Genomic DNA, 16,046 nt, shown 5'->3' on the forward strand with positions numbered 1-16,046 from the left:
CAAAGATCCTTACACAGTAGAGTAGGACTGTCCCATAGGGTTTCCAAGGGTGCACTCTTTGTGGAAGCGGACTGTCACAGCATCTCAACCCTTCTACCTCTCTCTCTCACCCCCTGCATTATGACTGATGTGTTGGAACCACTGATTTTTTTGGTTAACAGTCAAAGGTTTAACGACTGCCCAACCAGGGCTTCCTCCTCCTAAAAGCCTACTGCCACCGAATGAATTCCAACTTCCATCTATTCACCGTGTGTTTTAGAGGTTGGAAATCTTACCTGGAAATGATTGCCCATCTTTTTCTCTCTGAGCCACTGGTGGATTCAAACCACTGGAGAGGTATAGCTTTTGCATTAGATGTGCAACTCATTATAAACTACACGACCAGAGTTCCCTATGATTTCCTTCTTGTTGTTGTTATGTGTCTTCGGGTAGGAATGGACTTATAGCTGACCTCCCAGAGGTTATAAAATGCCTAGGAAGAGATTATTCCTCCTCTTTTTTCCCTGATGAGTTCCTTACAGACTTACAGACACAAGTTACATGAATGAAACACAGCGTGTAAAAATTATTGTAGGGAAGCTAAATTTTAAAAAAAAAAATAAAAAGAGTAGGAACCACCATGGAGGTCAGCAAGAACAAGTGCCTTACAAAAGGTGGCAAAAAAAGAGCCAAGAAGAAAGTGGTCGATCCATTTTCTAAGAAAGACTGGTATGATGTAAAGGCGCCAGCTATGTTGAGTATAAGAAATATTGGGAAGACATTTGTCATAAGGACTCAAGGAACCAAAATTGCATCTGATGGACTCAAGGGTGGTGTTTTTGAAGTGAGCCTTGCTGATTTGCAAAATGACAAAGTTGCGTTTAGAAAATTCAAGGTGATTACTGAGGATGTTCAAGGCAAAAACTGCCTCACCGACTTCCATGGCATGGATCTTACCCGCGACAAAATGTGCTCCATGGTCAAAAAATGGCAGATCATGATTGAAGCCCATGTTGATGTCAAAGCTACCGATGGTTATTTCCTTCGTCTATTTTGTGTTGGTTTTACAAAAAAAAAAACCTGCAACAATCAGATTCAGAAGACATCTTATGCTCAGCACCAACAGGTCCGCCAAATCCGGAAGAAAAGGATGGAAATCATGACCCGAGAGGTACAGACAAATGACTTGAAAGAGTTGGTCAATCAGTTGATTCCAGACAGCCTGGGGAAAGACATAGAAAAGGCTTGCCAGTCTATTTATCTTCTCCATGATGTGTTTGTTAGGAAAGTAAAAATGCTCCAGAAGCCCAGGTTTGATTTAGGCAAACACATGGAGCTTCATGGTGAAGGTGGGAGCTCGGGAAAAGCTACTGGAGATGAGACAGGTGTTAAAGTTGAATGAGCTATGAGCCACCAGGTCAAGAATCTGTTTAAAATTCAGACTTTTAATAATGACAAGTAAAAATCATTATTTGTGGGGAAAAAAAGAAAAAGTTGTAAAGGGGAAAAAGAGTGGATAGAAGGGTAGAGGAGGGGGAGGAGGAATCACTAGAAAAACTGAGTTTGATGGGCACTGGGGGAGGATGGGGTGATGGTTCATTTTTGTAAAAGATGATGTATATGAATGATAGTATGAAGTACAAGGAGCGAAACACAATGTACATGAACGAAACACAATGTAGAAGAATTTCATATGAAAACCAATATAAAGTGGTGGACATCGATCAATGGTGATTAATTTTATAAAACACAATGTATGGGAATGATTGTGTGAAACACAATCAAAAGACGAATGTATAAAACACAGTGTATGAATATGAAACACAAATGTAAAAAAGTTTAAAAAGAATTCAAAGAAAAAATAAAGTTAAAAAAATAGGAGAAAACACACACACTGTACTTTGCTAAATAAACAGAAGAGGGTGCCCTTGAACTAGGAATTAAGTCAACTACCATAAACCCATGAAGTGATGGGGGGGGGAATAATAGCTATTAAAAGGAGGGGGGAAGAGAGGAGAATTATCTCTGTGGAGGAATTCTCCACTTCTCAAAAATTCCCCACTGTAAATTAAAAGGGGAAAAAACACAACAAACCAAAACAGGATGAAAATGAAAACAATACTCCTATGCTAATTTCCCATTATTGCTATAACAAATTATCAAAAACACAGTGGCTTCAGACAACATTAATTTAGATGGACCCATGCATATGAGAACTAATTTTTTTAAAGAGTGTAGAGACAGAGGAATAACAAATGGTGGTGAAAAATTGAATGTTAATATGCAAAAGAAAAAAGAAGGAAGGTATGCAAAAGAGAGAAAAGGAAATCACCAAAAAGAACTTAAATCCATTAAAAACCATGTGCATGACAATTAATAGCCTTATTAAACTTTAATTCATATCAACATATAAAAAAATGGATCTTAGACCTACATATAGTACTTAAAATCATACAAATGGTAGAGGGAAACAAGGGATTAAATATCAAATATTTAGTCAAATATTTTCTTTTAATATATGACATCAAAAGTACAATCCATGAAAAGACTCAACTTTGTTAGTAAACTACACTTCATCAAAATTAAAAACCTCAGGTCCTCAAAACATCCCCTTAAGAGAATGAAAAGGTAATAAAATGACAATACAGACTTAAGATGTTTGCAAAGCATACGCTTGATAAGGAACAAGGAGAAGATGACAAACCAGAGTGAATGCAATTGGCTAGCCACAGGAGGTCGGTAAGATGAAGGCCAAAAGTAGAAGATGTGAAAATAAGGTTCTAGGGAGAAGTGAATAAGTGAAATCTTGCTAACATTTCACCTATTTACTTCGCTCTTGTACCTTGATGCTTTTCAAATAGGTGAAACATTGACATGGTTTCACCTACTTGGGGGAAAAAAAATGAGGATGAGAAAATACCATAAACAAAATAATAACGTAAACAAAGAATGTTAGTCTATTTTTTTTAAAAATAGCACAACTTTTTGTGCAAGGGGAAAATGAAAGCAAGTAACTTGGAACAGATTTTAACTATATATCCTTCACCTAAGACAAATGAGTTGGACAATGACTAGGGAGGACAGAAGGAGAGTGGATGCTTTTGAGCTGTGGTGCTGGAGAAGGGTACTGAATGTACCATGGACTGCCAGGAAAACAAACAGATTCATCTTGGAGAGGATTAAACCAAGCTGCTCCTTGGAGGCAAGGATTCTGGGGCTTCGTCTGACATACTTTGGACATGTTGCCAGGAGAGACCAGTCCTTGGAGAAGGACATCATGCTTGGGAGGGTGGAGGGACAGCGCAGGAGGGGAAGACCCTCTATGAGATGGATTGATTCGGTGACTGGGGTAATCGGGATGGGTGTGTCAGAGGCGGTGCGGTTGGCGCAGGATAGAGCAGGGTTTAGAGCTGTTGTGCATAGGGTCGCTATGAGTCGGAAACGACTCGATGGCACATAACAACAACAACAACAAAGACAAATGAAGTAAACAAATGACAACAAATATTGGTAAATTTCTTTTTAACAGCATTATGCTTCCTATGGATTCTAGCTGTTGTTGCTGGTTGCCTAGAGTTGATCTTGACTCTGTTAACACACTGTGGATAAAGGGAACTAGGTGTCTCACCAGAGAAGTTGTTAAAAATTGTAATGGGAAATATAGAATGGAATCATGTTTTGTAAGGTTGGAAATGGAATATTAAATGAAACCATGTTTTTATTAGATTGGAATTAGAGGCACTGGTATGAACTCATGGCTTGAAAGAGAGATAACAGAGTGATAAATTGGATAATAAATAAACAATTAGATGTGGTTGTGTTGTTATGTGCTGTCAAATTGCCTCATGAACAACAGCTCTGAAGCCTGCACTATCCTGAGCCATTTTCACTGACTCTGACACACCTATCCTCATGGCCCCAGTTACTGTGTCAATCCATCTCATCGGGGGTCTTCTTCTCCTGCACTGTCCCTCCACTCTTCCGAGAATGATGTCCTTCTCCAAGGATGGGTCCCTCCTGGCCATGTGTAAGTGAGAAAGAGCTTCTAAACCCTAGCTTCCAAGGAGAAACTTGGTTTCATCTACTCCAAGACAGACTTATTTGTTTTCTTGGTGGTCTGTGGTGTGTTCAAGACTCTTCTCTAGAACCACAACTCAAAGGCATTGATTCTTCTTCTATCATCCTTAGTCATTGTACATCTCTCTGATGTATAGCAAATAATTGCAAAGACCATAGCCCGGATCAGGTACCCCGTAGTGTCTAGACTGACATTGTTGCTTCTTGGTACTCTGGAGAGGTCACTGACAGCAGCTTTACCTAATGCAATTAATCTTTTAATTTCCTGGCTGCTGGTACCAAGAGTGTTGATTGTGGAGCTGAGCAATCTGTAATTGTTAACAATCTCAATCTCTTCTCGATCTATTATGATGCTGCCAATTGGTCCAGTGGTGAGAATCTTTGTCTTCCTGATGTTGAGCTTCAATCCATATTGAAGGCTATAGTCCTTGACCTTCTGCAGCAAACACTTCAGGTTTTCTTCAGTTTCAGCAAGCAGGGTTGTGTCATCTGCATCACATAGGTTGTTGATGAGTCTTCCTCCAATCATGATGCCACATTCCTCCTCAAAAAGGAGGAATGACCCATTCTGCTTATATTGAAAAGGTAAAAAAAAAAAAAAGAAGAAGAAGAAAAGAAAAGATGTGGAGACAGGAGGCATCTCTGACACACTCCCTTCCTGATTTTGAACCATGCGATGTTTCCCTGCTCTGTTCTGAAAACTGCTTCCTGGATTTGCATAAGCCCAATCAAGTGTTCAGGGATTCCCTTTCTCCTCTAGGTTAGCCACAATTTGTTGTGATCCACATAGTCAAATGTCTTTGCATAGACAATGAAACACAGATAGACATCTCTCTGGTACTCTGCTTTCAGCCAAGATCCATCTGACATTGGCAATAAAGTCTTTAGTGCCATGACCTATTCTATACCTAGCTTGTATTTCTGGTAATTCTCTGTCAATGTATTGTTCCAGTCATTTTTCGATAGTCTTCAGCAGGATTTTGCTTATGTGTGATATTAGTGATAAAGTTCTATAATTTTCATACTCTTTTGGATCACCTTTTCTGGGATCCCACCTTTTCTGGGATTATATGTATAATCTCTCTCTCTCTCTTTCTCTCTCTCTCTCATTGACGGCATACCAATTGGCATATTTGAAAAAAACTGGATGTTGCCCTGGATGTGCTCGCCAAGTTGTGCCATGAAATCTGGAGGATAATCACCTGACCAATTGACTGGAAGAGACCTATATTTGTTCCCATTCTAAAGGAATAGTGACCCAACAGAGTGTGGAAATTATCTTAACTGAGGGAAAATGGGAATCCCAGAACAGAGCAAGGAAACACTGCATGGTTCAAAATTGGGAAAGATGTACGCTAGGGATGTGTTCTATCTCCATACCTTTTCAATCTATCTGTCTTCTTGATGTTGAGTTTCAATCCATATTGAAGACTACAGTCCTTGGCCTTCTGCAGCAAATGCCTCAGGTCCTCCTCAGTTTCAGCAAGCAAGATTGTATTATCTTCATAATACAGGTTGTTGATGAGTCTACATCCAATCCTGATGCCACACCTCCTTCTAGAGCCCAGCTTCCAGGATGATCTGTTCAAGATATAGTGCAGTGCTTCCTTGCTCTGTTCTGACAACTGCCTCCTGGTCCAAGTATAATTTTCACATAAGCACAATCACAAGTTCTGGAATTTCCATTCTTCTCAGAGTCAACCATGGTTTGTTGTGATCCACACAGTCAAATGTCTTTTCATAGTCAATGAAACACAGGTAGACATTTCTCTGGTACTCTGTGCTTTCAACCAAGATCCATTAGCTATAATAACCCTAGTACCATGAACTCTTTTAAACCCAGCCTGCACACGTGGCAGTTCTCTGTTGATGTACTTCTCCAGTTTTTTTCTAGATCATCTTCAGCAGAATCTTGCTTGCAGGATATTGTTTGATAATGTCCTCACTCTGTCAGGTCAACCTTTTTTGGAATGGGGACAAATATAGATCTCTTCGGTCAGTTGGCCCAGGAAGTTGTATTCCTGATTTCTTAGTACAGCTTGGTGAGCACATCCAGGGCAGCATCTGTTTGTTGCAATATGTCAATCGGTATGCCATCAGTTTCTGGGGCCATGTTTTTTTCCAATTCCTTCAGAGCAGCTTGAACTTCTTCCTTCATTACCACAGGCTCTTGATCATATGTTGTTTCATGAAATTCTTCTGTGTCAGTGTGAGCCTTTTTTTAATATACTAACTCTGTATACTCCTTCCATCTTCTTTTAATGTCTCCTGGATCATTCAGTATTCTTTCCAAAGCATCCTTAAGTACTGCAACTTGAGGCTTGAATTTGTTCTTTAGTTCTTTCAGCTTAAAAATGAAGAGTTAATCCCTTTTGATGTTTTGATTCTAGCTCTTTGCACATTTCATTATAATACTTAGTCTTCCTGCAGCTCCTTAATGTCTTGATTTCTCCCCTTTGCTTTGACTTCTCAGTGCCCTAGTGCAATATTCACAGTCTTTTCTGACATTCATCTTGGGCTTTTTTTCCTCCTTTGTCTTTGTAATGACTTCTTGCATTCTTCATGGATGATATTCTTGATATCCTCCCACAGCTCATCTAGTCTTCTTCCTTCATTAGTGTTCAAGGCCTCAAACATGTTCCTGAGATGGTTTTGAAATTTAGGTGGGTTAGACTCAAGCTCAAATTTTGGTTCTTGTGCATTTGATTTAACCTGATGGATTTGAACTGCATGCCTTTGGAATTGCAGTGCAGTTTCTTACCACTAGGCCATCAGAGCCCCATTGAGCATGTGCAGATAGGCTAATGATACTTTAATAATAGTAAAATGTCAACTATGATTTGGTTATGAAGGAGAATAATCTTTAAAAAAAAAGAAAGAAAAAGCAAACTGAAATATCAAGGAATAAAGAGATGCTGTGTCTCCAACTTCCAAGGGAGAAAGATGGACAATCTTATTTCAGAGGATTTACAACTTCAGAAACCCACGTGGAGGATCAGCTCTGAGTCAGTGCCAGGTCGACAGCAATGATGGAGTGAATGTCTTCAGTTTACTTGGAAATATTTCAGGAATATTATCACACACACACACACACACACACACTAGCAATTCACACAAATAAATAGAGAAAACATTCTAAAGATAGTATAGAAAGATGGGCAATCTCCTTCCTTGGGACTAAATGTCTCTGAAAACCCGCCAGAGGGTCAGACATGGATTGGTTCTGACTTGATGGTACACAACATCAACAACAAAGAATAAGAAAATAACCTTTTTAGAATCTTCTTGTTTGCAATCTAGTCAGAACTGACTCATAGCTGATCCTCCAGTGGGTTTTCAGAGGCAGTAAATCACATGGGAGGGGATTGCGCATACTTCTAAATAGGGCAGCTGGTGGATTCAAACCATGTACCTTTGGAATTGCAGAGCAGCTTCCTATCACGAGGCCACCTTTGGAATCTTTGGAAAGATATATGAATACTCTTTGTACAATTCTTGCAATTTTTCACTAAGCCTAAAACTATTTTTAAAATTGTGGGTGTTTTTTCTTTTTAAAAACCAAGACTCTATACTACAATTTATATGGAGTTTAAACATATTATGCTGAACTAAGTAATTCACTAAAGCAACTATTGTATTACTTAAATTAAAAGATAAGAAAAAGCAAACGTATATAGATCAAGGTTTTTAGTGGTTACCAAGGGTGGAAGGGAAAGAGGAACAGGGGTTAATGGTGATAGGAAAATGACACAAATTAAGGGTAGATGATTGTTACAATTGCTGCCAATAAGCTGTACACCTGTAAAAGTTGAGTTGGTAAAAGTTGGTAGATATATTCACAATAATGAAAACATACATAGGTTTTGTATGCCATGGTCTTTGCTATCACTTGTTATGCATCAGAGAGTTGGACAATGACTAGGGAGAATAGAAGGAGAATTGATGCCTTTGAGCTGTGGTGCTGGAGAAGAGTATTGAGAATACCATGGACTGCTAGAAAAACAAACAGATTCATCCTGGAAAGCGTTAAACCGGGCGGCTCCTTGGAGGCAAGCATTCTGAGGCTCTGTCTAACATACTTTGGACATGTTGTAAGGAGGGACTGGTCCTTGGAGAGGGACATCGTGCTTGGTAGGGTGGAGGGACGGCGCAGTAGGGGAAGACCCTCTATGAGGTGGATTGATTCAGTGACTGGGGTAATCGGGATGGGTGTGTCAGAGACTGAGATTGGCAAAGGACAGAGCAGAGTTTAGGGCTGTTGTAAGCAATGTGACGGCACATAACAACAACAACAACACTGTCAACATAAATAGTAGCTACTGAGACTGCTCGTGTACAAGCAAATACCTCATGGTGTTGGGTTCCTTGTTTTGCAAGTTTAGGATCATAGTTTGATAGGACAGTCCAGTGAACTGTCCTTGTAACATGTTTATTGCTTCTGTTCTACTTTGTATTTAATTACATAGTGCCTGATGTCTTAAAAGCTTGCAAGTGACTATCCAATGTACAACAATTATCCTCTATTGGAATGGAGTAACAGAGGAAGGAGATGAATCAGAAATAGGACTCTTTGGAACATATGGCTAATTGCCTCCACGGACAACTGGATCTTTCTCATTTCCTTTATCCACCCATCAAATTGTGTGACCCTATGATTTGCCATGAAATCAGAAGTAGTACTTAGGAGCTAATAGAGTAAAAAAAAATATATCTGCTTGGGGGATTATAGGAGAGCCAATGGAGAGGCATGTTACTTATCAGGTTCAAATCTACTAGGCTTTCAATAAGAGAAGGTGATTGCCCACAATCATTTCCTGTAAAGATTTCTTGTTCTCATTGCTGTTGTGAGGTGCAGCCAAGTTGGATACTACTCATAGTGACTCTGTGACCAACAGACCTGAGCCCTGTCCTATCCTGTGCCATCCTCATCATCTCTGACACACTTGATTTCATTGCTGCAGTTGCTGTGTCACTCCATTTCATCGGGTGTCTTCTTCTCTGTCACTGATCCTCCACCTTTCCAAGCATGATGTCCCTTTCCAAGGAATAGCTTCTCCTAGTGACACGACCAAAGTATCAAAGACTAAGTTTCACCATCTTTGCCTCCAAGGAGCACTTGAGCTGCACCTTTTTCAGACCTATCTGTTCAGGGTTTTTTGGCAGTCCATGGCATATTCAGCACTCTTCTTCAACACTACAACTCAAAGGCATCACTTCTTCTGCCACCCTTATTCATTATCCAGCTCTCAGTTACATAGCAAGTGATTGGAAAGACCGTGACCTGATCAGGGGCATCTTAGTCCTCCATCTGACATCATTGCTCCACAGTCCTTTGGAGAGATTCCTGACAGTGGACTTCCCTGGTGCAATACACCTCCTGATCTTCCGACTCTTAATAACAAGAGCATTGATTCAACCAAGATTAAATAACTGACAACTTTAATCCTTTCTCTATCATAAAGTTCTCTATTGGCCCAGGGTGAAGACCTTTGTTTTCTTGATGCACAGCCTTAAAAACCTGGTGGACAATCACTTTGAATCCAAATCAGCTCAACAGCAGTGGGATTTTTTTTTCTAGGTCTTAAATGTTATGGCCTTTTAAGACCTATCTATGTGGAATCAAGTAGAAAACAGTCACTAAAAGAATTAGATAGGAATCTTAAGGGCCAGGGAGTTGATTTTAGTGAGGGAGAACCTATTTGGAAAAAGTATTTCGAGCATGGGTAACGCACAACTCAACGTGATCATTGTCACTGAATTGTACATGTAGAGGCTGTTAAATTGGCACATGTTTTGCTATTTATTCTGAACAACAAAACATTTAAAGGAAAAATGTCACATTATAGCAAATACAATGAGAATGATCTGTTAAAACTATTCTGTCAAAGTTTTATGAGAAACAGGATATTTACACAGTCTGAAGTTATCTCCTCATAAGATACTCATTATTTACAAAGGAGGAAATAGCAACTTTACATCACAAAAATGTTAACATCCCTAATAATAGGACAAAGTAAATTTTGTGTCTCCTGATTCTATGCAGGGAGGGCACCAAGTAACATTTGTGGCATTCCTGACCCTTCCCAGCTAAAATGCATGACTTGTATCTAATCATGAGGAAACATCACATAAACTGAAATTGAATGGACATCCTGAAAAATAACTGACCTATATTCTTCAAAAATGGGAAGGATGTGAAACACAAAGAAGGATTGAGGAACTGGTTCAAATTAAAAAAGGATAAAGAGACATGACAACTGGAAAAGAAATGAGAAAATCTGGGCGAAAGTTAAGTGATCCTTTTCCATTTAATTATTGCAACTTTTCTGTGTGAAATGACTTAAATTTTTTAAAAAGCATGAAATTGAGTCGGAAAGTTTTGTTTCCTTTTCTGCACTCTGCAATCATGCAAGTCCCATTGTTGAGGGTGTTCTGGTGGCCTTGTTCAAGTCCCATTGTTGAGGGTGTTCTGGTGGCCTTGTTCAAGTCCCATTGTGAAACATTCTCATCTGGTACCATTTTTTTGGAGCTCCTTATCACCTATATATTTTTAATTTTCTATTGTTATTGGCCTATCAGAATGTCTGCCTATATACTGGGGTCAAGTTTAGCAAATTTAATTTTTCTGAAAAAAAAATCCCCAATTTATCTTGGTTTTCAAATTTTTTTCCACAGATGTGTGTGTGTGTGTGTGTGTGTGTGTGTGTGTGTGTGTGTGTGTGTGTGTGAATAGTTTCTTTTGGAGAGGATTTAGGACAATAGATATTCATTATTTCTAATTGTTTGGTGGGCTAGCCAGATGGTTCTTCTCATTTGGGCTCTCTCAACTAATCTGACTCAGTTGGCCATTAGAGTTGATGGCCTTGACAATCTTCATTTCTTTACCTGGTGATTAACAGGTTATCACCTGAGATTCTCCTTAACATGAGCTTTTGAGTAGAATAGCTCACCCTCTCTTATAAGAAGGTTGTATCAAGGTTTGAAGTAAGAGAAGGAAAGCACCAATGCTTAAGCACTTCAATGAATCATAATTTTAAAAACACCAAGTCTCATATCCAGACCCCAACTCAAGAGGTGAAGTTGTTTTTAGATGTTGTCGAGTCGAGTATGATGCACAGCAACCCTATAATAGCAGATCTGAACCATCCTCACACTTCCTGATACACTGCAGCCCATTGCAGAAGTCACTGTCAATGTACCTGCTTCACCAACTCTCCACCTTTCCAATCATGATGTCCTAGAAACATGGCAAAAGTATGTGAGATGGAGGTTTATCATCTTTGCCTCCAAGGAGCACTCTGGCTGCACCTTCTTCAAGACATATTTGATTGTTCTTTTGGCAGTCCTCGGGATATTCAGTACTCTTCTCCAACACTACAATTCAAAGACATCAATTCTTCTGTCATCCCTTATTCATTGTCCAGCTCTTGGTAACAAAGCAAGTGATTGAAAAGACCATCGCCTGAATCAGGTGCACCTTAATCTTCAAACGGACATCATTGCTCCTCAATAATTTGGGAGATCCCTAACTGCAGACTTTCCTGATCTCCTTACTGCTAGTACCAAGTGTATTGATTGTGGATTCAAGTAAGGTAAAGTTATTTACAGTTGCAATCTTTGCTCCGTCTGTCATAATGCTGCTTATCAGTCTAGTGGTGAGAATTTTTGTTTTCTTGACATTGAGATAGAATTGATATCAAAGGCTGTATTATTTGATCTTCTGCAACAAGTGTTTCAAGTCCTCCTCACTTTCTGCAAGCAAGGTTGTGTACATTTACATAATGAATGTTATTGACGAGTCTGCCTCTATTCCTGATGCCATATTTTTGTTTTCAGAGTCCTGCTTCTTCAATAATTTGCTCAGCATACAAATTGAATAGGTATGGGGAAAGAGAATACAACCTTGATGCACACCTTTCTTCATTTTAAACCATGTAGTGTTCCCTTACCTTATTTGCACAATAGCATTTTGGTCTAAGTATAGGTTTCAAATGCAAAAGGTGAAGTAGGAGAGTCCATCTCCTGCAGATAATGACAGAGTCACACTGTGGAGGCATATATGCTTAGGAATAACTTCAGATCACTTTGCAATCTATCACATCTTGGTCACCTGAATGCTGTGAGGCTTTTCTAAACTGAGTACTTCATGCTCGGGGTATTGATATGAGATATAAATATCTTCTACTGATGCCCACTCTGGAAGGTTCATATTCATACCTCTTTTTCATGCTTTCTAGTGACTAGTTTTCCATTTTTTGTTTTATCAAATCCCTGATCAGTGGGGGAAGTTATTGGCTACTGTACTATACTGAGCCGTATAGAACTAAATCCTAGGCTATTTCTCCTTCTAGTGGGAACTTGGAGGTTTTGACTTATTGGGTACTGTTTCAAAGTAGAGCTGCAATGCGCCATCTGCCCACTTCTGACTAGTGCCAGCACACTTACAAAACAATACAGAAACCAGTCCCTTCTTTTGTTCTTGCTGCTGGCCACAGGAAACTCTCCCTGATGGTTGAGGGGGAAACCTAGCACACTTGTAAGAATATGCTATATAAAGCTGAGCCATCTAGTTATTTAGTTTGCCAGTGTCTTTCATTCTTATTTGGGTCTGTTCTACTAGTTCCATTTTACAAAGGAGTATTGCTACATATCTCCAACATTATTGTTTGGTGGATCGATGACATCCATTGCATGGGCAGCAAGCAAGAGTCAATAGTTCTTTAATATTCTGTAGTTAGATGTTCAATCTCTACTGGGACAGAGGAGCAAGCCAGGAGTTGCTTTTCTAATATTCTGTTGATAATACTTTGGGGAGCTGTGTAGTAATTCTCCTATTGCTGGCTACCACAGAGACGCCAACACAGAGATGATGACATTCTTAATACCCTTGAGTCTGTTGATTCATATAAGTCAGAGTAGACAATTTTTATCACATTCTGGATCTGCTTCAGAATGTTTTCTTACTCATGGCCCCACTCAAAATTGACAGTATTATGAAACTTGGTAGTTTGGAGCAGCACGTCTGACTGTGGGGTCTCACCTTTACAGAATTTAAAAAAAAAGGCTTACCAAATATTGTTACCTTTTGTTATTTGTCAGTGGTACAGAGGTGTAGAAGCTCATGTTCAGACTCCTGGACCCCTAACACTTTCACCAATTAAGTAGACCCCTGGATTTGATGGAGTTTATCTCCTTCACAATCAACACCATTGATACCAGTAGTCAGGAGATTGGTATTGCACTGGGAAAGTCTGTAATCAGGGACCTCTCCAAATGCTTGAGGAACAATGATATCAGTGTGAGAACTAAGGTGCGCCAGATTCAGGCCATGGTCTTTTCAATTACATGCTATGCAATCGAGAGCTGGACAATGAATAGAGATGACAGAAGAAGAATCGATGCCTTTGAACAATGGTTTTGGAGAAGAGTACTGAATATCCCATGGCCTGCCAAAAGAATAAAAGATATGTTTTGGAGAAATCGCAGTCAGACGGTTCCTTGGAGGCAAAGATGATAAAGCTTTGTCTCACATATGGTGGGCATGCTGTTAAGAGAGGCTGCTCCTTGGAGAGGGATATCATGCTTGGAAAGGTGGAGGGTGAGTGGAAGAGAGGAAGATCCTCAATGAAATGGGTTGACACAGTGACAGTGGCCATGGACGCAAGTGTGTCAGAGATGATGAGGATGGCACAGGCAGGATAGGAGAGAGTTCAGATCTGTTGTTTGTAGTTTCTATTAGTCGTACTCACCTCAAAGGTACCTAACAACAGCACTATCTCTTTCACACTGGCACACATGGATCTTATTAAGGTATCTAGGATGTCTTCTATTTTCTCTTCTTTGGGTCCAGGATGACAAAATGTCAAAACTGAAAGAGATTATCTGTGTGATATCAAGATAATTATTAAAAAAGATGATTATGACCCCTCCTGGACTTTCTTGTGATGGAGAGCAGGAGTTGATATAGCACTGAGGTAAGAAAGTGTAAGCAGTGACATTGTCTTTCATTCCCTCAAAGCAGACTATTAATTTCCTTCCTTGATGGGGCTGGGGTTGAATGTGTTTACTACTAAGTCATGGGTTTACTAGGGAGTTTAAATGTATTTACTAGGATAAACGTGATTACTAGGGCGCTCTGGTGGCCTAGTGGTAAGAATCTGCACTACAATCTCAAAGGCACACAGCTCGAATCCACCAGTTGTTCCTCAGAAGGATGGGCAATCTCCTCCTGTAAGATTACTGTCTCTGAAAACCCTCTGGAGGGTCAACTATGAGTCAGTTCTGACTTGATGGTACTCAAGAAAAAACCCCCAACAGGTTAATATCACAAACTAGTAGCCAGAGACTGCCCCAATCTTCATCCTGGATGCAAATCTTGAACTCCAGCTTGGATTGACATCATGGCACGTCGCCAGGAGGGACCAGTCCTTGGAGAAGAATGTCACGCTTGGAAGGGTGGAGGCACAGCGCAAGAGAGGAAGACCCTGGATGAGATGGATTGATACAGCAACTGGAGCAATGGAGGTAGGTGTGTCAGGGTCAATGAGACTGGCTCAGGACAGGGCAGGCTTCAGAGTTGTTGCTATGAATTGCAGGCATCTCGATAGCACATAACAACAGTAGCCAGACGTTGTGTCGATTTTCATCACATTTACAAATCTCGAACTCCAGCTTGGATTGACATCACGGTTTGATTGTATGTGAGAGAATTCACCGTCATTGTCCAAGACATACTTGACATTTGTTCTCGCTAAAGAACTGAGGTAACTACAGATAAGGTAGTCATCCACACTCTTGAATTATCAAGTCTTTAATAGGAAAAACTCATCTCCATAGTCCCTCCAAGTGATGAAGGGTTGCTCTTTACTCTTTCTAAAGGAGTTGAACATAGGAGACTGTTTCAGAAGGTTTCCATTAGGGTCCTTCTTGAATATGACATCTCTCCTTCAGTGAATCAAGAAACCTATGTGCAATATTCTACTATACATTGTGAGAGCCAAGAAAGAAACAATAAGGGTCAGCTGTCCTACTTGATGTACCGTGAGATGAACATTGCCCACAAATTCATCCATTACCTGACTTCCATAGTGTCTTTCAGACTGTGGCCATGGTAGTGTTTTGCATCTCAGGGACCAACTTGAGGGCACAATCAGTACTTAATAATTCTTAGACAATCTGACAAATGACAAAAGGGTACTTCAAAGCACGCGCGCGCGCACACACACACACACACATACACACTATCTTTCTGGTCTTCCTCAAGGACCTAGTCTCCCACCTCAATCAAGGTAAATTGTATTTATGAACTAGCTTACATCTGAGACTATGTATAAAGTCCTGGCTAGCTCCATTACCAAGTCTTGACTTCTGTTTCTGTAACCCTACCTCCAAAACCTAGGCTTTTCCTATCTTTTCAATTACCTTTTATCTCTCGGCCTGGTGAGTCATCAGTGTGTCTACATATGAGATTACACAGGCATCCTTCATACAGCCCTCCTGCTTTGTACAGAATTTGGCATTACAGCAACTGGCCAAAGATTTTGGAAAGCAGAGGAAGCAGGTACTCATCTAGTGTGATGGCTTACTCACACTGCTACCTGAACTTCCCTAGATGCTCCCCCAGCTATAAGGCATTCAAAGATTCACACAACCCTCATCAATCAGACGGCCACGTCTGTTCTCCCAGGATGCTCTGCTGACATAGTCGTAGGGAGTTGAACTGATAATCCAAAGTTGGCACTACTCTGTTGCTTGATCTACTAGTCGCTCGGTGGGAGAAAGATGGACAATCTCTTCCTGTTCTATTTGTTGTTGTTAGGTGCTATTGTGTCGAGTATGATTCATAGTGACCCTCTGAACAACAGACCTGAACTCTGTCCTATCCTCTGCTGACCTCACCATCTCTGACACATTCCAGCATGCTGCTGCACTCACTGTGTCAATCTTTCTGGTCGAGGGGCTTCCTCTCCTTTGCCATCTCTCCACCTTCC

The 16,046-nt window shown here is 40.2% G+C and overlaps 1 pseudogene; it reads left to right on the top strand.

The window, feature by feature from the left end:
• Nucleotides 1–619: 619 nt before the first annotated feature.
• Nucleotides 620–1,413, top strand: LOC102868174 (annotated as a pseudogene).
• The last annotated feature ends 14,633 nt before the right edge of the window (nt 1,414–16,046 follow it).

This window comes from Elephantulus edwardii, unplaced genomic scaffold, assembly GCF_000299155.1.
Source record: "Elephantulus edwardii isolate Elephantulus edwardi_28Jun2011 unplaced genomic scaffold, EleEdw1.0 scaffold00016, whole genome shotgun sequence".
NCBI lineage: Eukaryota > Metazoa > Chordata > Mammalia > Macroscelidea > Macroscelididae > Elephantulus > Elephantulus edwardii.